We start from the raw sequence: 26,208 nt of genomic DNA, 5'->3' as shown, positions 1-26,208 counted from the left end.
TTGTCCATGATTAATTGCGATTAATCACAAATTATCTATCTGTTCAAAATGTACCTTAAAGGGAGATTTGTCAAGTGTTTAATATTCTTATCAACATGGGAGTGGGCAAATATGCTGCTTTATGCAAATGTATGTATATATTTATGATTGGAAATCAATGAACAACACAAAACAATAACGCATTTTGTCCAAAAACCCAGGTGCAGGTACTGCATTTAGCATATAAAATATGTTCAAATCATAACATGGCAAATTCAAGCTTTTAGCGCCATTAAGTAGCTACTGCAAATTTGAAATGCAGTTTTCACTGAAATGATACGTTTATAGCATTATATTTTTGTATAATGTATAAAACATGTGTCTGTTTGTATAAAACAGACACCAAAAATTCAGATACTGGTTTGAACTATATTTTAATCAAAAATGGTGTTTATTACTGTAAATTAATGTATTTTTGCTTTGCACATTATAATGTAAATAGAGTGGTAGGCTACACATTCATTGGTCCCATCCCAGCAGAGCCTCGGGTAAAAATCGTATTATTTTCATCTCCTATTATTGTTCAATGTAATTATAAAATATTTTCAGATATCAAGTCTGACAGTTCGGCATCCCACACCCCAGACACGCTGCTTTTAAAGCCCACCCCTCAGTCCATCAGGTGGGAGGCCTTGCACAGAGGCTGGTTGCCACTGCTAAGCACCGTGATCATGATTAAATGGCTGGTGGTTTGGGCCGGGGTACGCGGTTAATTCTTTTTCAAGCAGATTTTGCTCAAACACAGATGAATTATGTAGCCCACGGTAAGGCCCACTGAAGCGATCCACCAGCTGTGTCAACGATGCTGCAGAGCTAAAGATAGAGCCAACAACGGGTCAGGTTCACCTCCCCTGCACGAAGCCTACAGTGTTGTAAAAACACAGTAGGTTCAACACGAAGGAGGAAGAGCGTGTTGAATGGCTCGCTGAGGTGTCAACCCTGTCACAGAACATGAGATATATATATATATATATAGCAGAAAGCAATGTAACGCTGAACGAATGCATGTACATCTGGAAGTTGTATATTGTTAAAGAATGTATGACAATGTTGCACTGTGAAAAAAAGCAGTTTAAGTGGGTGAGACAATGTGTTAGCTTGTGCAGCGGTGTGTGAGTGCATGATTAAAATCAAAAGAGGAAGAAAAAGGAAAGGGAGTCTGTGTCACAGTGACTACGTTTACATGCACAAAATAAATGTTTTGCCCGTATTACAAAAAATGGCAATATTCCTACTAAGCTGTTTATATATAGCTAATGAAAATGAATATTGCACTAATATTCCAGTTTACATGCAGCCGTGCATACTCCGATTAATGTAAGCAGTGGCGGACTAGTTCAACCGTGCCAACACAGCCTCCCTCTTTCATTTCTTCAACCACCTTCTTGAAAAAAGGTCACCGTTGCGATATTTGCTTATATCCAAAAAAACTGTTGATATCCAAGTCTTTCATAATGTTTAAAAGTAAACGTCCTTCCGACCAGAAATGTGGGCTTTTCTTTTGGCCGTGCATCTCTGCAAACTGTCAGCTGGTTGGTTTAACCCGGTCTCACGGGAAGGCATACAAATACCACGACATTACATTCCGCATGTCACAAGTACGCCTTTTAGTGTCATTTGTATGCCACAAAAATGTCTGCAGTGAGGTTTAGGCAAGAAAACCACTTAGCAAGAGTAAAGGAAAACATCATGGTTGGGCTTAAAGTAAATAAGTAAACTAAGTCAAACACATGGAAACAAAAATATGTGACCATTGTTTGTCACATGACGAACGTCACTAATGTAACAAATCACCGGTCAACAACAGTCTCGACCACGGATCTCCTGGTTAAAAGTCTGTTTCTTTTCGGACCCATCCACCTCCTCACACGCCCACCATAATTGGTCATTCTCGCTTTCATACTACGTCACTAACTCTTGCTGTAGCATTTATACATGGATGAAATTACATTGCAGTCAGTGCGGGATGCATGGCGTACAAATGACATGCGGAAATAAAGAAAGGCGTACTTATTGTACGCTAAACGCCTTGCGCGTTATCATGGTATTCATACACCTTTTTGTGTGAACAGGCAAGAAGCTGTGTGTCGCAAAGTGGCGCAAAAAAACCAATTGAGACGCATATTCCCAATGCGCTGTATCCATCCAAATAATGCTCCTAAAACTTGAATAATATTGGCATATTCCACGTGTCTTAATCGGAAAATGCTCCATTTGGAATAAGGCCTATTTCAGAATATCCAAACGGTATATGCTGTTTACCTGACCCGGATCACATTCGGAATATTGTAATATTCAGAATGATAGTGGAATGTTAGTATGTATTTGTTTGTTTGGTAACTTTGCTAAAGTTTGCTCTAAAATATATTTCCTCTTCCTTACAAACTCAGACTATTCTCTTCCAACTAGCACATCTCATGTTTGCACCACAGTCAGGATACATGATGTGCTCTCACAGCTAAACTATGAGAATTACTATTGTGCGAAAAAAAGCCATCACTTTCATGTCTGCACACGCCGTACTGTTTGTGTGATGTCGTCTTTTACATCAGGCCCAAATAGCGTAAGGTGACTTTAGGGAGCGCTTCTTTCTTTGAAGACGTTGTTCATTAGCATTCAAAGGGACAGCCCCGGTCCAACCGCCCAGTGCTCGGATCAAAACATCGCCAACAGCAGGGCAGAGGGACGTGCGTAGCATTCTCTCTGACCTTCAGTCTTTGAGGCGCCTCATTTGCAGCTCAGGTGTCATGCGCAAATCCCTTCAGATAGATAATGTCATGGGTACGTCATGTTATTATGACAGGTCTGTTTGCAGAGAGAGATTGGCTCTGATTCGGAAGGACAGTACAGCAGCTCTTTGATGCTCCAGATCCATGGTGGTAATAATGCTATGAAGGAGGATGTATGTAGGCAGTGCAGAGACTTTGTGAAAGACAAGACAAAGTCAATGGAAACTCTTAGGACTTATGGATTTCCCCGCCCCTTAAATGTTGCAAGCGTACCGCTGACTAATAAGGACCTTATGACTCATTCTGTGAAATCTCTCTCTGTTGAGTTAAAAAGTTAAAGAGGCACTCTGATGATTTTGCATGTCAAAGCCAATTTAGTAGTCATGGTTAGTACTACTCAGCCTTGGAAAAACAGTTCTCTGATGTCTTCTGTGGGTCTGGAGGAGTTTGTCGAGTTTTATCAACCGGGTATTTTGGCTTGGGGAACTTTTAACAGAGAGTCTGCATTGCAAATATGGGAGTTTTCCAGACAGGGAGAGTCAAATTTAGACTACTAAGTTGCATTATGGGAAGTGTAGGATTCAGATTGCGTCCGATATTCCACACTAACATGCTATTTAGTACGCTAAAACAGTAAGTGAGGTATTTTAGTATGTCCGAAACCTTAGTATGACACCAATAGTACACAAATTGCATACTATTTCCGGTGGAATGTTACAGTATGCAACGCTGACAGTACGGCGGCATAAATATCCCAGAATGCAATGCAGTAGTGACAACAACGTTCATAACGGATATTGACGGACACCTCTGTAACATCAGTAACGCTTCAATTTAACTATAAGTACAAGATTTCACTTTGAATTAGTTTAAAATATATCCCCTCCCAAACTCCCGAACTCCCTCCCAAAACTATTATTATAATTATTATATATTACGCCTACTTTGATTTTCAGAAACCGTCGTTTTGTTTGCAATAAGCTAACATATTATATTATTTAACATAGATATATTGGCCTGACGGATTCATTTATCTAGTCTACAACTGTAGATAGTGAATAGAAACTATGTGTTTTACATTATACACATACAGTGAAAACATTTCAGCTGAAAAGTAGGCAATAGTGACGTTTGGAATACATTTCAATTAGAAGAGCCGGATCTCATCTGAACCACCCCCCCCCACCCCTCCTACAGCCCCCCCCAGCAAAACATACATAATGAGCAATGTAATCATCATTCATGGAAATACTAGATTGTTTTTCCTCCTGAAGAAAAACAAGTAATGACAATGACTAATTGAATATTGATGGAATGAAGTCTGTTATGACACATTGTACTCCAGCGCTTGGCAGATTTAATGGACACGAACATAATATTTGATGGTTATATATACATTATATGAAACAATTTCAAAGCCTGCAATTTAATGGATTAATCATGTGTATCTGTGCATGAGGAAGTAGCCGGTATGTTCTATACATCCAGTATCTGGCCAGAGATACTCCCAGAACACCAGATGTAAGACAAGTTTGTGAAATGTAAACTGTGCTTCTTTAAAGGTACACTGTGTAGGATTTGTCGCCATCTTGTGATGTGGTTGCAGATTGCAACCAACTGAATACCCCTATGCTCTCTCCTCAATTTCCAAGAATGCGGTACCCTCTCTAGAGCCAGTGTTTGGTTTGTCCGTCCTGGGCTACTGTAGAAACATGACGCGGACTCCGTGAAGAGGACCCGCTCCCTATGTAGATAACGAAAACACAACTATTCTTAGTTCCAGGTGATTAAACACTAATGAAAATGTAGTCATGAATATTCTATTCAATTCCTGCTAATAGATCCCCTGAAATGCTACAACACACGGCTCCTTTAAGACTTAATCTCCTTTAAAAGCAATATGAGTTTGCATTTGGATCTGGGTTCCACTAATCAACCACCATTCCCTTGCTTATTTTAAATGCATGTTGCACTCAGTAACTAATATGCAGGAAAGTAAATACAATCTAATTGTAGAGGAACACAGCTCTCTCCTTGTCAGTTGTGGCTTTGGTTTGGGATCAGATGTGTTCTCCGCGGCTGAGATCAGATGACTAACAAGACTTCAATTTATCATCTGAAGCAACAGTGTGTGTTTGCTATGCAGCTGATGTTCTCCGACTCATATGGCAACCTAATTAATGTCCTGCTGTGTGCGTACACATCTGTGTTTGGTTTACAGTATATATTATATTGGCATGTATATAGACGTGTTATTCACTGCGACTCCTGATGCTGCTGCTGTATTCTTGCGAATGAATCCTTAATAGAATCCCGGCCCCCCGACTGAAGGGTTTGTTGGCTGCGCGGTCTTGCCCATAATTAAAAGACTGTAAACACTGGACGCACGTAGGTTAAACACTCTGAATTTAAAACGATTTATTGGCGCCCTCCGTCCGCCTTGATTGACTCCTTAAAGAGTACATAAATGACAGGGTGCATTCTTGATTAATGACTCTGACGCAACTTCTTTCGAATTAAGTGTTCAGAGACCACACAGCTTCATTAATTTCCTTTTTAGGCACTCGTGTCTTATTTCACTCTGCTTGTTGTACATCAAGAATCTGACAGCAACAGCAGAGGTATTGTAGCATTTTGGATTTGAAATAAAAACGGATGAATCTACTGTATGTATCATAAAGTTAACCCCTTAGTGGTGGTGTACATGATCTGAAAAGCTGGGAACCTGAAGATTAATTTTGAGATGCAGCTCAGCACTGTGGGTCAAGTTGTTTTAGTCATCATTTAAAATAAATTGTTCATAAGAGTGTAGAAAATTATGATCAAAGTATATGATGGCCATTCCCATGCTCTATTATATGAATCATTTTTGGGTTGATTTTTTGCGATTGGGTGGCGAGCACTTCTGTTCTGGAAACTGCTCAGAAATCCCCTTATTGTCAATCTACCTAGGAAAGCCATCCACCCTCTGAATGCTCTAGGTCTGTAGTTTGTGGCTGTAAAGTTTCATGAGGCTGTTATTATCTTAGAGGTCACCACAGGTCATTTTATACATAGAGGTCAAGTTTAAAAAATGGTCTTACTATAATGAAATGGCTACTATGGGGACTAACATCATCAAACATGAATGCAGTTGGGCTCATCCACGAGAGTCTCAGCTTTACAATGATACCCAATTCATGCAATTTCAAGACTGTTTAGGCACCCCAGCATGCAGAAATATTGAAATACACCATTTTTAGAATAGGTGAAAATAACACATTTATACTGCATTCAGAAAACTGCATGATTTATGCTCCAAACTGAATTAGTTTAAAATATATATTACACCTACTTTGATTCTCAGAAACCATTGTTTTGTCTGCAATAAGCACATATTATACTATATTACTTAGATATATTGGCCAATTTATGCAATTCCAAGACTGTTTGGGGACCCCAGTATGCAGAAATATAATAAATCTAATAAAATTGAGCGTAACTTTGTAGCGTTATTCAGTGTTTTACCTCAAAATGTCAAAAGTTTTTTGATACCAAATCACAGCATGACTTTTTCTATGGTGTTCCTCAAGGTCTTGGTGTCTTAATGTGGTATTTTGGAGGGATTATTGATCATTTTTATCATTTCTCAAGAGGTAAAAAATGATTAAATTTAGCACCAAATCTGTGTAACAAATGGTATCAACCCAAGACTTGCTGTAATAATTTTTAAGACAGAATAGAGCATGGGGATGACCATCACAAACTTATATCAACATGTTCTACGCTCTTATACATTTTTACAATTTATTTTAATACATTTATTAATACATTTTACTTCTAATTAATGAATAGAACAACTTCACACACAGTGCTGAGCTGCATCTCAAATTAATCTTCAGGTTTCCAGCTTTCAGATGATGTACATCATCTACTGTTGACTTCTTATCTAGCCCTGAACATCACCCTGTCCCCCACCCTCTAAAAAAAGAGTCGGTAATGGTAGGGGTTAAGGGGTGGATGATCCTGAAAACTGAAAAAAAAGTGAACAGCGTGTTCACACGGAGAAAACCTTTCTCACTGTTTCCCCCTTGTTACATCAACCATAATCTAGAGTGACAGCTGTTTGATGACCTACGCGACACGCAACAGCAGCGTCTCAATTACACAGTGTGAAATTGTAACTGTCTGAATTCTGGTTGAACTTTTACAGCTTCATGCCCATTTGCACTCAAACAGCGTTAAGCCCACCACAAGGCAGTGTGGGCACTCGGGCTGCTGTAGGTGGAGGAGCCGCTCGCAGGCTCGGGAATCTCGTTAAGCATATTGTGTTGCCAGAATCAAAGCAGAGGTGTACTTGGCAGCGGCTAACCGCTACAACCATGGAAGTCAGGAAATCTCCGTGGCTTAGTAACGCCCCGCATTGCAGAGAGAGAGAGCTTGTCAATGGGATTTTGGGAGGATATTCTGCAGCTTGTCACAGAGGCAGAAATCACATGACATAACAACAGGAATGGTTTGACGTCTTGTTGTCTTTTCAACCTGTTCGGTTTATTCTCGTTTATAGATCTGAAAAGCCTGATTTTGGGACAGTTTGTACCCATGAAGGTTTTTTTTTTTTTTTCATTCTTACCAACACATTCTCACTCCCAACTTGTCAAATATGTACTCAAACTGTGACGCTCTAGGTACCCCTCTAGCATCCGTTTTGGACGCGTCAGGGACAGTGTGACAGTCTCCGCTCATTACATGCCTAGGCCCTGTGTCTTTTCAAAATAAACTTCCAATGTAGGTTTACTTAGTTTTTAGGTTTACTTACTCAACAAAAGTACTTGGTGAGGCTAAGGAAAAGATCATGGTTTGGGTTAAAATAAGTCTGTTTTTTTTATGTACAGTAATTGGTATTACTTAAAGGGACTGTTTGTAAGAATCAGAAATTGGTTGTTACAGCAACACCTGCGGCCGTTAAGTCAAAGAAAGTCAGCGGCCTGTTGCTCACGCTCGCCCGTTTGCACGCGCTACCTGAATGTGAGCGAGCATCCGTCAAAACAGTGAGGCGACACACGTCAGCTAAAACCACAATATCACTCTATATTTCAGCTGCTTGGCAGTAATGTTAGCTGACCAGACAAAGGTCTCTCCATGAATCACTGCTGATCCTAGTGTTGGCTTTTCCTGCCTAAGCCTCCCGACCGCGGCCGGAATGAACAGGGGAGACACCAGCACCCGGTCGGAGACGATAACGTTTCTCGCTGCAGAGCCCCGTCACTTCACAAGACACGGAAAACCTCTGTTGGTCTAGAGGAGCTGCAGCAGTTATTTCTGCACAAACGTCCTATTCTCAGAGCTAAACTAACTCTTCTACAGTGTGTAGTGTGCGCGCATGCACGTGAGAGGTGGAGCGAGAGAACGAGAACGAGCGCGGTGTGTGAGTGAAGGCAGGCAGAGGAACAGAGGAGCAGAGTACAGCAGAGACTCCGGCCCTGGAGACCAAAGCTACGGTCTCCCCCGCGTCGTCCGACCGCGGCCAACACTGTTTTGCAAGACGGACTTCACTAGATAGAACTTTGCGGTTTTGCTGCTTCCGTGTACTTCGTGTTGGAGTCTGAGTCTGAACAGCGTAGCCACATGCGAGCGCGCATGGGACACCGACCCGGGTGATTTATACGTGTAAGAAGTTACAAACAGTCCCTTTAAGTACAGAAGTTATGTAACTAAACTAAGGTAAAATAAGTCAATGTTCACTTGGTTTCACATGAGCACGAACAGCGGTCCTCTGGGTGACAGTCCTGTGCATGCATAGCCTCCCCTCCCTTCTTACGCAGATTTTCTCACTCTTTATACTACGTCAGTTGCTCTGAGCATCTAATAATGAATCGGGTGGGTTTACATTGTTAGTTTAAAGCCCGGTGAATCTCATACGGATGCAAAATAATGTGTGTCAGTATTAGACAAACACAAGACTTTTTAACCAGGAGACCGGTGTTTGTGTCCCGTGTGAAACTAAAAGTAACGTAAAAATAGATCGGTCATTAATCACGTGAGTTGCTGGTCAGTGAAGTTACCGTCAACCACGACCGTTTCCTAACCCTACCTAAGTGGTTGTGTTGCGGCGGTATTTGATGAGTTGAGAGTGAAAATGTGTTGGTCATTGTGATAAAACACTGAATACCATATCCCAGGCACAAAGGTGACATGCTAATGATGGAAGTTTATGTTAGAGCACATAAACACCTAATCCATACCTTACATTTTTTTTTTTTAAATACATCACACGACAAACTCTTTGCATACAAAGATTATTGCTCTTTTGTTTTTGCTGCTTACTGCATTTTTTTTTTTTGTAATTTCGGTGAACAGACCCTTTAAATAAGCAGCCCATCCATGATTGTACGGGCTGGTTTTTAATGGGAGAAAGTGCAAACAACAGAGATCAAGCAATCTGCTTTTTCGTTATGCTAGACCGCTGTGACACAGTGCTTATTATCCAGTAGTATCACACTGACACAATTTAATTTGGTGTCTCTCATCCATTGCCACAAGACTGCAGCGTCTTCTCTGTCAAGCCAGTCGGATTCTGTGTCATTTGGTGTTCTACCCCGACCGTCTGATTTGGCAAAGACAGACGTCTGGCAGATGCAGACCTTGAAAAGAGCCTTGTTTTAGCTAGAAAGATGCATTGTTCTGTAAAGAGAGCACTAATTGCATCGAGACTTCAAAATTGCTTTTGTTTATTCACCTCGGTCGGCGCAGCCTGGAGCCAGAACACAGCGTTTTTTTGGTGTTTTTTTTACCAAAATAAACATTATGAAACCTTGTTGTGTATACCTTTCTCTCTCTGAGTGCTTTTTATCTTCAGCCATTAGGATGAGAAACAGCAGTGGGGTTTTGGGAGGACATGTGCTCTGACATGGTCGCAGAATTTTAATGGGGAGATGTATTAATGCTGTATTATTAGACACCAGCTCTGTCCTAAAAAAACTAACCAACGTAGAAACAGTTTTTGTCAGAGTTTTTCCTTTGAAACCTTGCCTGAAAAACATCATGGATTTGAATCTGTGCCTGCCTGTGTCCTTATCTTTATATTTACTCCAAACTGATTTATTATCCTTTCATTCTAGAGACTGAAATCAAAGATTCAGAAGGGTATGATTACCAAACCAAAAGCCCCAAAAAATGTTTTTTTTCTACTCCTTCCTGCACTCTAAAGCGCATTTAGAATGTTTGATGTTTTAATTCCACTTTGGTCATGGCCAGCCATATGCTCCTGGTAACAGATGCATGACAGGCCAAATCAAAAAGAGTTCTTTTTACTTTAAATGTCATGAATTTCTCTATATAATGCCTTGAAATTGCAAAGGCCCACAGTTTGTTTTGCAGAAAATCTTTAACACTTAAAATCATTCCTCATAGAAATGCTACTGAAAAGTTCCCCGGATTAATAAACTACTTCTTATTCTTATTTCCTATGTTTTTTTATGTTCATATAACATTGCAGCTTGCAGGTTATTGTGATATGAACCATCACCCATGACGTCCTTTCACTAACTTGTCCTACTGTGCCTCTTCCTTCTATAGGTGATCTGAGAGATCAAATGTGACAACTATCAAGAAGAGGTGTTGTACCAATCAGACCCCACCTTCTTGACATGAATCATTATGTGTTTGGATACCTGACCTGACCAATCGACTGTTCCTGTTACTGTGAGTACACAAAGTCAGCTTTCACTTCAACTGGTTTTCGTAAATGTCATGTTTATGAGAAACCCCACATAGATTTCTCTTGACAATTTCTTGGGCATGTGCTGTATACAAGTAACTGGATTTCTAATGGACTTCCTACAAGTATGTGCTTGACAAAGACTTCAGACAGGGAAAATGAACACTGATAGCGATGCTGGGTAATGAAAAATGATTACATGTACGTTCTTGGTATAGAAAAATTCAAAGTCAGACTAAAACTGACACAAAGTAACCTCTTTAAGTCTAAATAACCGGGTTTCTCTCACTGTACTGTCAGCCCTCCAACATGCAATATGCCTATGCTATTCAAATTAAGGCCGGGTTGGAGAATGTAGATTTTAAAGTAACTGTGTACAGTGATGCAGACATATTGTCCCACTTTGTAACCTGATTTTTCTGAGTAACCTTGTTACTTATGTGGTTGTATGTATGTTTACATGCTTAAATGTTCTAAAAAATAGTTTATTTTTATCATACCGGCTGTGCTGCTGAACGTCTTTTCACCCTCTTTCTGAAAGGCTCTATTTGAGCTCCTAACTCTACGGACTACGCTCGAGCTCTGCTTTCAATAGGTTTGTTTGAGGGCATGCCAAACCACCCGCTGAGCAGGTATAGATGCTATAAATATGTTACTTGGTGACATCACCAAGTTACAGAAGAAAAGGCGGGACTTCAAGCAAGACATTTCAGGCAGTTCAGGAGCAGGAACTCTCTTTGTTGTGACTTTGGGCTTTGTAACTTTGCATATCTTTTACATGCACAAAAACTATATAACACACTAAAGGAAAGGGGAAAAAAGCACAAAGGAATAATATGTCCCCTTTAAAGGTTTATCATGAGCTTGGATTGGAGTTATAGGCAATAAACGCAATTTACATAAAATGTATGAAAATAACAGGACACTGACAGCTATGAAAAGGTCACCTGGAGAGCTGTAGATTATACCGTGTTGAAACACACCATGCAATGGATACATTTCTTTTTCATTTCCAGTATTAAAATGTCAAGGTTTTCACCATATTGACCAAACTGAATTGCCCTTCGGGGATAAATAAAGCTCTCTGTATCTGTATCTGTATCTGTATCTGTATATTATCATCCGTGATGGACGTTGCTAATGACTGAGAGCTAGAATATAGAGATCTGCAAACAGAACTGACAGAAAGGCGAGAAAAAGCCGCAATTACAAATCCGTCTGCTACTTCAGCGCCATGGTTTCATTAATACACAGCACAAAGTCAGATAAGGGATCAATGAGTCAGGCAGACTATTCAACTAGTAACCCCTCTGCCCCTGCACTCTCTCTGCAGGCTGGTCTCATACACCGTCCGTAGCAATACCTACGGAACGTAAATGCACCGTAATTCGTGTATATTCCACAAAATCAATTTGTATGTAATCCACGGAATTGTGAGCAAGGAAGTATGGAGCGCGGCAAACACCGTTTAGGGAGGAAGACGGGGTGGATGGGTGGGTCATAATACACCGGACGTTCGCCCAGGAGACCACTGTTTGTATCCCCTTATGAAACCACCAGTCAACATTGATTTATTGGTCACTTTTTCCATGTGGCGTAACTTAACTACTATATTTTCCGAAATCTAGCTAAGTAGTTTTGTTGCCTAATCCAAACCAAGTAGTTTTGTTGCCTAAACCTAACCAAGTAGTTTTGTTGCCAAAGCCTAACCAAGTAGTTTTGTTGCCTAAGGCTAACCAAGTAGTTTTGTTGCCTAAGCCTAACCAAGTAGTTTTGTTGCCTAAGCCTAACCAAGTAGTTTTGTTGCCAAAGCCTAACCAAGTAGTTTTGTTGCCAAAGCCTAACCAAGTAGTTTTGTTGCCTAAGCCTAACCAAGTAGTTTTGTTGCCTAAGCCTAACCAAGTAGTGTTGTTGCCAAAGCCTAACCAAGTAGTGTTGTTGCCTAAGCCTAACCAAGTAGTTTTGTTGCTTAAACCTAACCAAGTAGTTTTGTTGCCTAAACCTTACCAAGTAGTTGTGTTGCCTAAGCCTAACTAAGTCGTTTTTTTGCCTAAGCCTAACCACGTTGATCTTTTCCTAAACATAACTAAGTAGTTTTGTTGCCTAAATCTAACCAAATTCCTTCCTGTGAAGACTGGACTTTATTTTGGAAAGACTGGAGTGTAAATTGACGCTGGAAAACGCACAAAAAAAAAATAATACATTTTCACAACATATACTAACTGTTGTATGAGAATACGTTACTCTCTGCTATTAGGGGGTGGGGAGGGAGGATGGCAGGTTAACAAGGAGGATGCATTTTGGTCATTTTACCAACAAGGAGGATGACCCCCTTCATATCGCTACTGGGTATGAATATTCTCTTGCTCATGTTGCTGTGAAGTTTAATCAAACTAACTAGCTGTTTTGGATAGCACTTTTGACATTTAGTTGAGACATTACTAACCTACAACAGATCGCTAGTCTTACATTGGATAAACCTATAGTGAACGCTTAAAGTTAGCGTGTAGCACTGGAGCTTATGGTTAACTGGGCATGTATTGATGAATAGGGACTTCATACTTAGCAGTGAAGGAAAATTTCATCCAAACTTTTTATCCCCTTAAGACAAAACATGTCAAATTTTCTTTTCACACAAATGTGACATTCTTCACCAAATCTTCTTAAACCCATTCTGTCACATATCTCCAGTCAGCATTCGGCGCTGGCTGCACCACAATGATTGGATGATATAAATCACTTCAGCAGGACAAACGCTCAGCAAAACCCAGAGCGTTCTGATTTACTTAAGTTGGATTAGAGTCTTAAGCTATCTCCCCCCCAAACTCCTCTCTTCTTTTCTCATTCCATCATTCTCCCTTTCTCTGAGAAAATTGGCATCATTTACTGCTGTCACTGCAGAGCTCATTGTCGCCCATTATCCCAGGGACAAAGCTGCCGTGACATTGAGTTAATCCGTGCTTGTTTCAATTTTGCTTTCAGGGGAAGAAAACAGATAAGGAGTTCAGGTAAGTGATGGCAAGGAGGCGCCATACCCCCGGCAAAATGCACTACAATGATTGAAATAAAAGCGCAATCTGCCAGGCAAATTGGGTTGATTTCCCCAAAAATGTCAGACGTGTTTGACGGTGTGCCTGTGAGGTTTTTCTCTATGGGACTGATGGAACTCTCTTCTAAAGACTAAAAATTGCTTGCCAGAATGGCAGGCACACATACTGTAAAAAGGCAACGGCAGTTAGACTAAAAGTAACATTTTATGAAATCTAGGGCAAAGAAACTAGTGTAGGCAGAGACCTCCTCCGTCAACAACATCTCCGCAATCAGCATCACCATGAGACATAAGGTAACGATAAAACACTGCAGTAAAACCGCAGTCTTTTGGATGGATAACTGTCTGCAAACTATATGAGATGGCCTGCTGACAAGTGGAATGTCATGTGTAAAGCTCATTGTCTTATATAAAAGCTCTTTCCAGGAGTCTAATTATAGCAAGTCATGTGCATGTCATATGGTCTATTGTGAACCTAGACTAAGCTTACTTAATTGCATCCACTGAATATAGATAAGAGACCAGCATTGGCTGGGAGAGAGGAGAGACAGAAAGTTGATCCAAATATGTCTGCCAAGTAAAGCCACATTTCCAGTCTCTCTCCTACCCATTCCAAAAAAGATGGTGTAGGCTACACTATGCAGTTTTATCAAGGGTTTTTTTCGGAGCCAGGCCCATATTAGGGACTTAAAGTCAAGACATTTTATCCCTTGGCTGCATCAATTTTGACCTTGCCTGTCTCTAACAAGGCCCCTAACCTTATGAAAATGCTTCTCATCACTAAAGTGCTGCTTTGAGGCAGCCAAATCAATAATCAGAGCAATCAGAATCAATTTGTTTCAATGGAATTGTCGACATCTGGATTTGCTTTTGGGGGCGAAGTAATCTTTTGTGTTGAGTTCAACTTCAAACTGTCTTGACAGTGCTAACCTTTGAGGAATAGATGGACGCATAGAGTCCAAAATGGAGGAAGCTTCCCTTCCACTTTTATTCAGCCCTTCGCTGTTGGAGTTCAAACTGATCCATAAAAGAGGTTTTTAGAAAGTGCTGTGGCAGGAGTCTATAGTAGTGAGACCATGCAATTCATACAAAAAGAAACACAATCATCCTTTTACAATTGAATGTTGCACCCTTGCTCATGTCAATACACAGCGATTTTTCTGCTTTAGACATTCTTAGCATGGTTTGACCAGTATGATGGCTTACAGTGCTGTAGTCAAGCCCACCTAAACCGAGACCAACACCAAGACAAGAGTGTATCGAGACTGAGAAAAGACATTGAGGGGTTGTGACCAAGTCCAGACGAAGACCATGGGAGGGCGAGATTAAGTCAAGACCAAGACTTTGAGGGGTTGAGACCAAGTCAAGACCAAGACTTTGAGGGGTTGAGACCAAGTCAAGACCAAGACCATGGGAGGGTGAGACCAAGTCAAGACCAAGACTTTGAGGGGTTGAGACCAAGTCAAGACCGAGACCGAAGAAGGGCGAGACCGAGTCAAGACTAAGACAATGGCAGGGTGAGACAGAATCAAGACTAAGACCAGAGTGTACCGAGACAAAGACAAGATCAAAGACTTTGAGGGGTTGAGACCAAATCAAGACAGAGACCAAAGCAAAGCGAGACCGAGACAAGACCAAGACTTTGAGGGATTTAGACCAAGTTAAGACCGAGACCAAAGCAGGGCTAGACAGAGTCAAGACCATGACCATGGCAGGGCGAGACAGAGTCAAGACCAAGACCAGAGTGTATCGAGGCCGAGACAAGATCAAGACTTTGAGGGGTTGAGACCAAGTCAAGACCAAGACCATGGGAGGTCGAGACAGAGTCAAGACCAAGACAGACCAGTGTGAGTTCCACGTACATGACACTACAGAGTCAGTTTATGGACTTTATGACTCCTCTCTTGGGTTACTGTTACACTACCTTTTAGAATTCACCATTGTTTCATTAAGTTTCACTGTTCATAAAAGTTAGATCACTTTAAATACATTGAGTGAACGTGTTGTCCTGTTAGCGACTGAGTTAGCGACAAGCTTAGCAAACTGCAGCTATCTTGGAGAACTAGCCTGAATATGACTGTGACTGACTAGTGCGAGCATGTTTCCAGCTTGCTAGCATGTTAGCGGTTACCTCGCCAGCTTCTGCAGTTCGCCAACTAGCCCTGTGAGTAGTCAGTACGTCACCAAGCCTCTAGCACCGGCTATTTCTGGAGGATGCTTGGATGACCTTCGCCGTGCCACTCTCTGGTGTTCACATGGTACAGATCATTAGTAGAAATGCAGCCTCAAATTTGATTCAGTTAGTCAGTACTGAAAGATAAATCTCGCCACTGGATGTTGGAGAATTCGCAACATGAGAGCAATACAGAGATGGCAGTCAAAGCGGTGAACAAAACCTAATAAACAAGACAAATATGTCACAGTTATTGGTCCTTAATACTGAAGTCTGGCTCCCAAAAATATCTGTACCCATCTGTCCCATCTGCTATGATGGGAATAGCAAAGCAGTAAAGGGCCTCTTGATAGCATATTATTGGAAAATTAAGCAATTAACTAGAAATAGATTCATAAAGCGCTCGAAGGTCACTTAATGTTTGTGCTGAAAAATTAATGATGAACATTTGCGGTGCTGAGAAGACGTGACACGTTTGTCAAACCTGGGAATTGCCTTCCTCCTCTGTGCCATCTCGGCGGGATATCAAAAAAAGATGATAGCGAGTTAATTTCGCAGCGCAATCTATTGATTGTAGTTGTCAGCTTTTACAATCTGGCTTCATCTATCGGTCGGCGCTCCCTCCATCTCACGGAAGAGGTTCCTGGGAGCTGAGGTGAGCCCGTCCTCTACCTGACAAACTCCCTCATCCATCCAGCCCCTCGCCACTACCCAGCCTCGCCGCCGCCTCTTCCAGCTGCGCACCAGAGCCCCTATCATGGTTCACTAATCCCCCCTCATTAAGCCAGGCCTCACGGCTCTCGTTACTGTACATCTATTCCCACATGCCTTGTACCACCAGACTCATGGCTTTCATCTCTGGCAGCATGTGCACATGTCATGAATTTGCCATGTGCAATAGTATGTGTGTCAGGATTTTGATGTCTCTGTCAGCTGCGGGACCAGATAGTGCGTTGAAAGGCAGCTGTTCTCGCTCCGTCTTGGTGACGGAGGGGAAATTGCATAGATTGCACTCAGGCTGCTAGACGTTCACATGGACCTCTAGAATTTTTTTTTCTTAAGTAAAGCTGTTCACCTATTCTATAGGGCTGTGGTCAAAAAGTCCTTTTCTCTTAGGAAGGTTCCTAATGGTATGAAATCAAACCGGAAGTATCCAAGTAGCAACTATGATGAGAGCTGTTTGAATCCTCTAAATGCTAAGGAAAGGTACTTCAATGCTTCCTTTCTTATCTCCTTTCGCATAGGATACACTGGACCATCCTTTACCAAAGGAAAGGAGATAATGCCGTCACACAATTCCTTGCGGCCGCAACATTTAAAGGGACTATTTGTAACTTTCAGAAATGCTTGTTAACAGCGACACCTGTGGCCTTGAAATCAACGAAAGTCAGCGTCGAGATCGCGCTTGCTCGCTCTAAATAGACATGGACGAGCATCGCTCAAAACAGTGAGGCGACACACGTCAGCTAAAAGCACAATATCACTCTATTTTTCAGCTGCTTGGCAGTAATGTTAGCTGACCAGACAAAGGTCTCTCCATGAATCAATGCTGATCCTAGTGTTGGCTTTTCCTGCTTCAGCGCAGGCTCAGGCAGCGGCGCTACTCAACGAGTTACGTTATCGCCTCCCGACCGCAGCCGGCAGCCGCAGGGAGACACCGGCACCCGGTCGGTAACGAGACGACAACGTAACACGTGGAGGAGCCCCGTCACTTCACAAGACAAGGAAAACCTCTGATGGTCTGGAGGAGCTGCAGCATTTATTTCTGCACAAACGTCCCCTGTACATTCACAAGATATTCTCAGAGCTAAACTAACTCTTCTGCAGTGTGGAGTGAGCGCGCGTTCACGTCTAGTAGAGGTGGAGCGAGTACCCTGAGAATGCGCGCTCTGTCTGAGTGAAGGTAAGCAGGCAGCGGAGACGAGGTTCCGGCCACACGCGAGCGCGCATATGCGAACGCACATGTGTGGCGACCCGCTACATTTATACGCTTAAAAAGTTACAAACAGTCCCTTTAAAGCGACGCACCATTCTGCCGTTCATGAAAACATAGGATATGCTTATATTACATATTATTTTCATACAGTCATATATTAATTGGGATTCATGTTGATAAATATGACTGGACAGTGACAACCATTTCGTTTCACTTTAATTTTTATTTTATTATTTATTTCAAACAAGTAACGGTCACCTAGGGCGCAACCTTCTGGGGGGTGCAGGTCGCCCTCTAAAATAAATATTTCTAATAATAATAATAATAATAATAAATGCTTGTTGGTTCCTTTCCTCATTTACTGCATTGAGGTAACAAAGGAATTAATAAAGAAAGAAAGAAAGAAAGAAATACACTTTTCATCCCTGTAACTCTCTTTCTTACACTTTTTCATCTCCTCGGCCGCATTTATTTGTTAATAAAAGTGTAAATTGTAGTGACTAAACATTTTTAAGCCAACAAAATCAGGGACCAATTGTTTATTTATATTATAATAAATACAGTTATTTATGAAAATAAAAAATCTTAATTTTTAGTCTTAAAATCATTATGATGGCTGATGTGTGTTGCGGTTTACGGGGCTAGGGTTAGGGGTTCTGGGGCTCCAATTCCGAATTTTGCCTAGGGCACAAAAAGGGCTAGAGCCAGCCCTGCATATAACAAATACCTCAGTAAAATAACAAAACAAGAATAACAACTAGAACATTTAGCAAACAGTCAATAAAGAAATAATCAACAATAAACATGTACAATAAGGAGTAGGAAGAAGTACAGCACATGGTCCTACCCTTCTCCATAACTCGAACAATTAACTCAATATTTATCACATACATTTATTTTTCATTTCAATTCCAACCTTGGAAATGAGGGAATATTTTTCTCCGGTTGTCTACGTTACATAAGATAATACTTTATTATATATTGATGTAAAGTGTTCCAGCAGCAGAGGGACCTGCGGTTTCTCTCTTACACACCGTGGGTGAAGCAGCCTGTCACTGAAAGAGCTATTTAACACCGCACAGGGTGAACATGCACCTTTTGAAGTCCATCTTGGGAACATTGTAGTTTCACCATGGCAGACCTGCGTCACAAACACCTGCTACCATCGCAGCATCATTACGGAGAGCCTATAAGTGCAGTCGGATTCTCTGAACACCACGGTTGTCCTTATGAATTCTCCTTCACATCTTTCCTTGACCTCATGACGTTTTCCATCGAGGTCGAGGAAAAGTGGTTGGGTACCTTTCGACCGCAGCCTCGGGCTTAAGTGCTTTCCTTTTGAACTCAGGTTAATGGGTTATAAGCTTTTCAGGATCAAAACGAGTTGCAGGGATAGTTATGATATCATGTATGCGTGTGGTGTTTGACACAACAGGTTAAGCCTCGGGGCAGCATCCATCTCTGTATTTATTGTGTAGTCATTCTTTGTTTTTGTTTTCTTACTGCAGTATTCTTTTACCAAACTTGCCCCGAGGTTCTAAGAGCAAGAAAAATAAATATACATTTTATAGCCTGAAAAAGTGAGTTTTTCTTGACAGAATAATTCTGTCCGCTCTTCAGCTTGTGTAAAGTTTGTGGCAGCGCGGAAAATGCTCAGAGGATCCATATTAACCTTGCTTTGAAGTTACCCGTGCAGCCCGTGAGCTCTTTGGATTTCCTTATTAAAAGCCTTTCTGAATCATCTTGGAAACAACTGAGACCAATTGAGAAGCTGTGTCGTCGGAGGGCAGCGCTTCCATCCAGTCATAGAACTTCCTCTGACAAGCGGTGCTAAAGCTCCAGTGACAGGCGGCGGGGAGATGGGTTTTGAAGGATGCAAATCATCCACTGTGAGACTGAATCATAAAGTTGAGCATGGTTTGGCTCTCTATCAGAAATATGCTGTGAATGATGGGGTGTCCTTTTTATAAGTGACTTGTAGCAAGGATTCTTTTTAATCTTAGACAGGGAGGGAAATGGGCGTGTAATACTGTATCAGAGAGAGGAGTTAAATGTGTCTGACAAGGTTTTAAAGTAAAGAACCAGGGGTGGCCTCAGTGATAACAGCTGAATATTACTCAACAGCTTTTTTCTTTCATACGCTGCATAAAATGAAGCGTATCTTTGTTGTGTGGAAACCTTGTAACTGCATTTTCTGCTTAAGTTTATCTTTATATTTTTATTTAAATATACCATGTTCCTGTATGTGGGCTAACTGGATACATTTATAAATGATTGTATGGTTTCTAAGCTAAAAATAAGGCTGTTGTACACATTATTGTTTAGTTTAAATGTTTTCATTCCAAAAATGACTCAATGTTCTACATTTTGTGTGCAATAAGAGCGCTGTTCTTGCTTTTGGCATGTCATTTGTATGCCATGTTGTGTACTGACTGCAATGTAAATGTATCCGCGTAAATATGCTACACTCAGAGCTAGTGACGTAGAATAAAAAGCGAGAGAGACTGCTTATGGTGGGCGAGATGGGAGGTGGATGGGTCCAACAAACACAGGACTTTCAACCAGGTGGCCGGTGTCCGTGTCCCGAAGTGTTGTGAAGTTATTTTTGAGGTTACGTTAGTGACGTTTGTGACATGTTTTCCGTACTTATGTTACGTTCTTTCCGTACATATTTTACTAAGTTTACACACTTTGAGCAAATATGATAAAAAAATATTCATATATATATTTATTTATAAGTTATTTATTTATAGTTATACACAACATTACAAGGACCATCTATGTGTCATGAGAATGCATTTTAGCCTTTTCCCTTGTCAAATTTGTATGCTTCTTTTCCCGTATCATTTTTACGTCAAGCAAATAAAAGCTACAGAAATGTCCGCAGTTAGGTTCAGGCAACAAAACCACTTAGTTAGGTTTAGGAAAAACATCATGGTTGGGCTTAAAGCTAAAGTTGGTAGCATTTTTCTCCTTTTTTGAGCAAATATGATTTAATATTTCATAAAACGGACAATATATCCTGACAATAGTGCATGTGACAGATAATCAGTGAAAAAAATCATGCTCCGACTCCTCGACTCTGATTGATTGTTTTCCTTTGATCTGTGAAATCTTGCAAATTTCATTATGAGCACAGGAGGACACAGAGGAACTGATTGTTTCACGGATTATCTGTCTCACGCACTACTGTCAGAATATAGTGACAGTTTTAAAAAGTATTTTTTTCTATTATTATATTTGTTCAAAGGTACTGACTGGAGCTTCCAGCACAAACATGACGTTTTTCCTAAACCTAACTAAATGCTTTTGTTGCCCAAACCTAATGGTGGCCATTACAGTAGTTTTGTTGTGTGACGTAAAAATGTGAAAAGAGGCGTACAATGACATGCGAAAAGGCTAAAATGCATTGTCATGACATGCGGAATGTCCTTGGAACGTTGCGCTATTACGCCTTCCCATGAGACTGGGTTGATGCAACAGTGGATCAATGGAAACAGTGGTTAGCCGCACCTTTTGTTTCTGTCCTGTCACATCTTGAATTATGATTTTGTATTAAAGAAAATATGTGTTATAGTTATGCCCAATCAGTGTTTTGACAGTGAGGATAGCATGACCCAAAAGTATTATATTTCTAGTTGCTGACAAATCTCCACACTTTAAATCCGTAAAACTCCTTTATTTGTAATGATAGGTATGGAAGGAGTTGTATTATAACTCAAAACATAGCAATATAACGTAATCCTATGCACCGGTGCCTTTCTATATTTGTGCAACCACCCGTCCCAACTTGCTTCTCCACTGACATGTTTCCCAGTCAGATTTATTTGACAGCCCTTGAAAGAGAAGAAAAGGACATCCACCAATAGTTGGCAGTGAAACCAGCATGTTTAACAGCCCGCATATAGTGAAACTAAAGCAAGGCAATGTGATTTAGATAGCATATTTAATGCCAAGTAAACCCCACATGCTTTACATTGCAATGAATGTGTGCTCACCCAGAGACAAACAGGAACCCACATTCAATTCACAGACACAGAGTAGAATTTTGAAGATGGTTTTGTACGGCACAGTGGGAGCCAATGAAGTGATTTAACTACTGGAATAATATGTTTGGCTTTGCGTGCACAGAATGAGCCTGTTGTTGAAAGAACAAAGGCTGTCTAACATGCCCCAGCCTCAATGAATATCCACTCTGTGCTTCATTTGCTTTCATTTGAAGCCACAGTGACTGATGAATTCAACGGTGCATTTCCTGTTTCAGTGAAGTTGGAGATATTTTGCAGAAAACTTGTGAACCACTGCATATGGATTTCATAAATAAGCAATAAGATACTTAACATGGGCCACATTGAAAGACATAAATCCTATGAAACAAAGGACAAATGGGACAAAGTAAGTCAGTGCCACACCCTTTGGAGGCAATTACAGTCATGGCAGTAGATCACAGCTGTGTTCTCTCTGAAACACCACATTACGAAATTAAGACATTTTTTTAACATTCATGCTGGTTATTTTTTTGAATGTTCCTCATTTTGTAATTTTCCCAGCATGTATCCCCTACAAAACACAGTGAGTAATAGCGTGCAGTGGGCAATTATGTGTAACAATTGGCAGAAAATAGCTGAATGAATACAAAAGACACTATTTTTGTTGTGTTTTCTATGTATTTGCAGGAGTTAAAACCAAACAAATGCCATTAAAGAATGGAAAGTAAAGTGCAGGAAGAGGAAAATAAGCCCCCTGATGGGAAAAAAAGACTTAAAAAAATATATTATCCACAATGTCAATCATAAATAGATTCTAAAAATAAACACTGTTAGGATTTTAAGGGCCATTTTAACCAAATAAATGTTTTTTTCCTAAATTACTGAAATGTATAAATAATTGAAATATTTCCCTTTCTGAATTATATTGTACACGCCACAACACCACATTTTGGAAAATTAACTTAAATCGTAAGTTGACGTTTCTGAAATAAATGTGCCAAGAATGCTTTCCCGTAATACTCACCTATTCTAGGTTGCAGTATGAAAAGTAAAGACAGATTAAAGAATAGCTATGTTGTGTGAACAAAATAATTTACTACCCTAAATACACCAATATTTAGATTAATTTGTAGCTGAGACTTGATGCAATTTATTATCTCAACGCCGATCATCAAGTAGATCAAAAACATGTTTATTTAGTATTTCCAATACAACTTCAAAATAAGATTTCTATACTCTATTAGATGAGACTAAAAAGCCAAAGATATACAAAAAGCTCAAACTGTTGCTCCATTAAACCTGCAGTAGGCAGAATATGTTTGGCATCGCTGGGTAAACATTCCATAATAACCTTTCAGCATATTGTAATTCAAGTATTCTGAGAGAAAACTAGACTTCTGCACCTCCTCATGGCTCTGTTTTCAGGCTTTAAGAAATCTAGCCCGTGACGGGAGATTTTGGCCAATCACAGGTCATTTCAGAGAGAGAGCATTCCTATTGGCTGTTCATTCAACAGTGGCAGCTGTCAATCACTCGTGAACTCCGATCAAACGGTCAAATTAGGCTGATCAAATATGGATTAATATTCTGTTACTGTAATGCCTATTTCTCGCCTCAAATGTTTTCAGAAACATCTTGTAGTGTCCTGTTTAGCTGTAAAATGAGAAAGTTTGCTCTGGCTGATGGGTGGTGCTTGGTATTTCCTCAACTGATTTCAACATGGCTGCCGGGTCACAAACTAGAAAAATAGAGAAATAGGCATCACAGTAACAGAATATTGATTCATATTTGATCAGTGTTGCCTAGTTTGACCATTTAATCGGAGTTTGCGAGTGTTTGACCGCTGCTCAGAGACGGCAAGGCTCCAGCTCGGCTCTGATTGGTTGTTTTCCTCGGGTCTGTGAAATCTTGCAGATGCCATTAGGAGCACCAGAGGACACCTTTGGAGACAGAGACACATGATTTTTTTTTCAGATTACCTGTCTCACTGTCTCACTACTGTCAGGATATAGGGACTGTTTTATAAAAATAACTTTTTTTTAAATCATATATGCTCCAACCTGCCTACCCCAGCTTCAATAGTTTTATTAACTGTAACAGTACTTACATGGTCTACCATGCTGTAATTTTTGAGTGCCCTTGTGGATTTTTTTTTATAAATAGAGGCTGGAAAAGAACACACAATAGTTAAACCAATACTTTCAGGATCTACAAAAGGATATGGTTTAATTATAGGGACAAAATACGCTAAAAGCAACATAACGGAGGGTGATAGACTAAATAATTTGTTGTGAAAAGACACTGTTATTTTTACAGTTTACTTCAAAGGGAACTACATTTCCTGGTTTCCTTTTTGAAAAAGGTTTAACCCCTTCTTGAAGCTTTATCTCTTTATTTCAAATTGCGATCCACTCTCTTTCAGGCTGGACACACCTGTAACCTGTTGTCATGATTGCCCCTGGTGATTGCCTCAGTGGGTGTGGCCTATATAAAGGCCTGGGTGAGGCTACATCTGTAACAAACTGACAAAGGCATGCTGCCTGAAATCAGAACCCTTGTAGAGCCATAAGCCTACAGGCTTTACTGTTTTGTTTTCCTTGTTGCTTCACCTATGAGCATATGGAGTCCTAAGATCCTGATGCAACAATAGGCTTTGTTCAGATTGTTTTTTGAGACTCAAAACACGCAATGATTTCAATAATACCACTGAAGTTGAATCCAGAGGCATACATTTGTTTCAGTGTGTCCTCTACTCCAGAGCACATGTAGAGTTGTTTGGTGCCCTCTTAGGCCACCTTCACATCAAAAATAGCCCAGTAAAAAAGGTCTGCATTGGTGTGGGCGTGTTGCTCACAGGTACCAGTGAGAAGATGAAACACAAACCAGGAAGACTAGTTTAAAGGTTTTTCTGATATCAGCACAATGCACAGCAGTTTGTACTCCGTTGAGGCAGGATTTTACAACTCAGAAAGTAACCATGGGTGTGCAAAGTTATGGATTCTCTCCTCTGTTTTGATTGTTTCAGGGTAGATACGTACTACACCACACAATACTCAGGCTGGTCACATACACTGTTCGTAGCTAAACCTACGAAAAGTAATCCACTGTAATTCTGTAATAATTGTATAAAGCGTAACAAATGCAGCATAGGTGGGAGGTTGGGATGGATGGGTGGTCAAAAAACACTGGACTTTCGCCAAGAAGACCGGTGTTCGTATCCCATGTGAAATCAGAAGTTAACGTTTACTTATTTATCACGTAACTTCCGTACTTAAGTATCACTACTATTTTAACCCAAACGTTGACTTATTTGTTACAGAACTTCTGTACTTAAGTAGCACCACTTCTGTAATTCTTTTAAACCAAACCACAATGTTTTCCTAAACATAAACAAGTAATGTTATTGCCCATACCTAACCAAGTATTTTAAGCATAGTTATTTATATAACCGAAACATTGACTTATTTGTCATGTAAATTCCTTTACTTAAGTAATGCCACTTCCTTAGTTATTTTAACCCAAAGCCACAATCTTTTCCTAAACTTATGTAGTTTGTTGTCTAAGCCTAAGCAAGTATTTCAAGCTAAGTTATTTTAACCCAAACCACGATATTTTCCTAAAACTATTGAAGTAGTTTTGTTGCCCCAAACCTAACCAAGTGATTTCCCGTGAAGATGGTTTATTTTTATAAGTTTATTTTGAACAGGCCGTAGGCTCAGCATGTAATGAGCGGGTATTAACGTGTTGCTGGACATTCGTAAAAAACGCAAAATTAAAAATGAGGAATAACTTTTCGTAAGATATCGTATGAACTGTTGTGTGAGGATACGTTGAAATGCTGCTAGTTAGAAAGTAGTTCACATGTGTGCATGCTCATACTTAATGGGGCAACAACACTGCTTTGCCGGTTGATATTGGACTGTGCAGTTGTAAGGCTTGCGCCGGTTTCCACTTTTTTGCCGTACGGCCGTACAGTTTGTGTCCCCATTGATCAACGCAGTGGTGTCATCGACATAAATGAGAAGGCTGATTTGACATATCGCTATTGTTGGCCTGGTTTCGGCCTCATTGGTTGGTCGTAGTCGTACCATTTGGAGACAGATGTCTGAAGTTATAAATCTAGAAAACCTTGCAGCAAACCTAATGATTTCAGTTACGTCCACTCTGTTCACAATACTTTTACAGTTGAAAGTGCTTGGCTGCAGGCCTCTTTACATCTTCTCTTTGAGCTCTTATGCTTATGATCCTTTATTGAAGAGGGCACTTGAATGCACACGTGGTTGACTGTTTTAAATATTCTGAAGCTCTGGATGTTTGTTGGCATATCTTTCGCCACAAGGGAATAAATCCCAGAGGCACTTGAAGGCAGGAGAACAGAGTACTTAGACTCAGTGACGACAATATGCAAACACACAATGATGTAAGGAGCAAAACTGGTGTAATCCTGCCAAATGTATGAATCAATTTGTGGCATTAAGCCACTTTTGCCTGAGGTTTTTCTTTTTCTGAAATTCTTAGCCCTGCCCTTTTCATTTTCAATTTTACAATACATTTCATAATTACATTTTGACACTCATTATATTTCACCAAGGTA

The 26,208-nt window shown here is 40.4% G+C and overlaps 1 protein-coding gene across 1 annotated transcript in view; it reads left to right on the top strand.

The window, feature by feature from the left end:
- Positions 1–26,208, top strand: part of LOC141783822 (leucine-rich repeat and fibronectin type-III domain-containing protein 2) — a 179,484-nt gene that overhangs the window by 94,688 nt on the left and 58,588 nt on the right. The window contains exon 3 of the mRNA XM_074661352.1: positions 10,326–10,445. The gene's annotated coding sequence lies outside the window, so the exon portion shown is untranslated. The remainder of the gene's footprint in view (positions 1–10,325; positions 10,446–26,208) is intronic.

This window comes from Sebastes fasciatus, chromosome 15 (genome assembly GCF_043250625.1).
Source record: "Sebastes fasciatus isolate fSebFas1 chromosome 15, fSebFas1.pri, whole genome shotgun sequence".
NCBI classification, from domain to species: Eukaryota; Metazoa; Chordata; class Actinopteri; order Perciformes; family Sebastidae; genus Sebastes; species Sebastes fasciatus.
The sequence above is the reverse complement of the archived record's forward strand: the minus strand, read 5'-3'. Positions and strand labels throughout refer to the sequence as shown.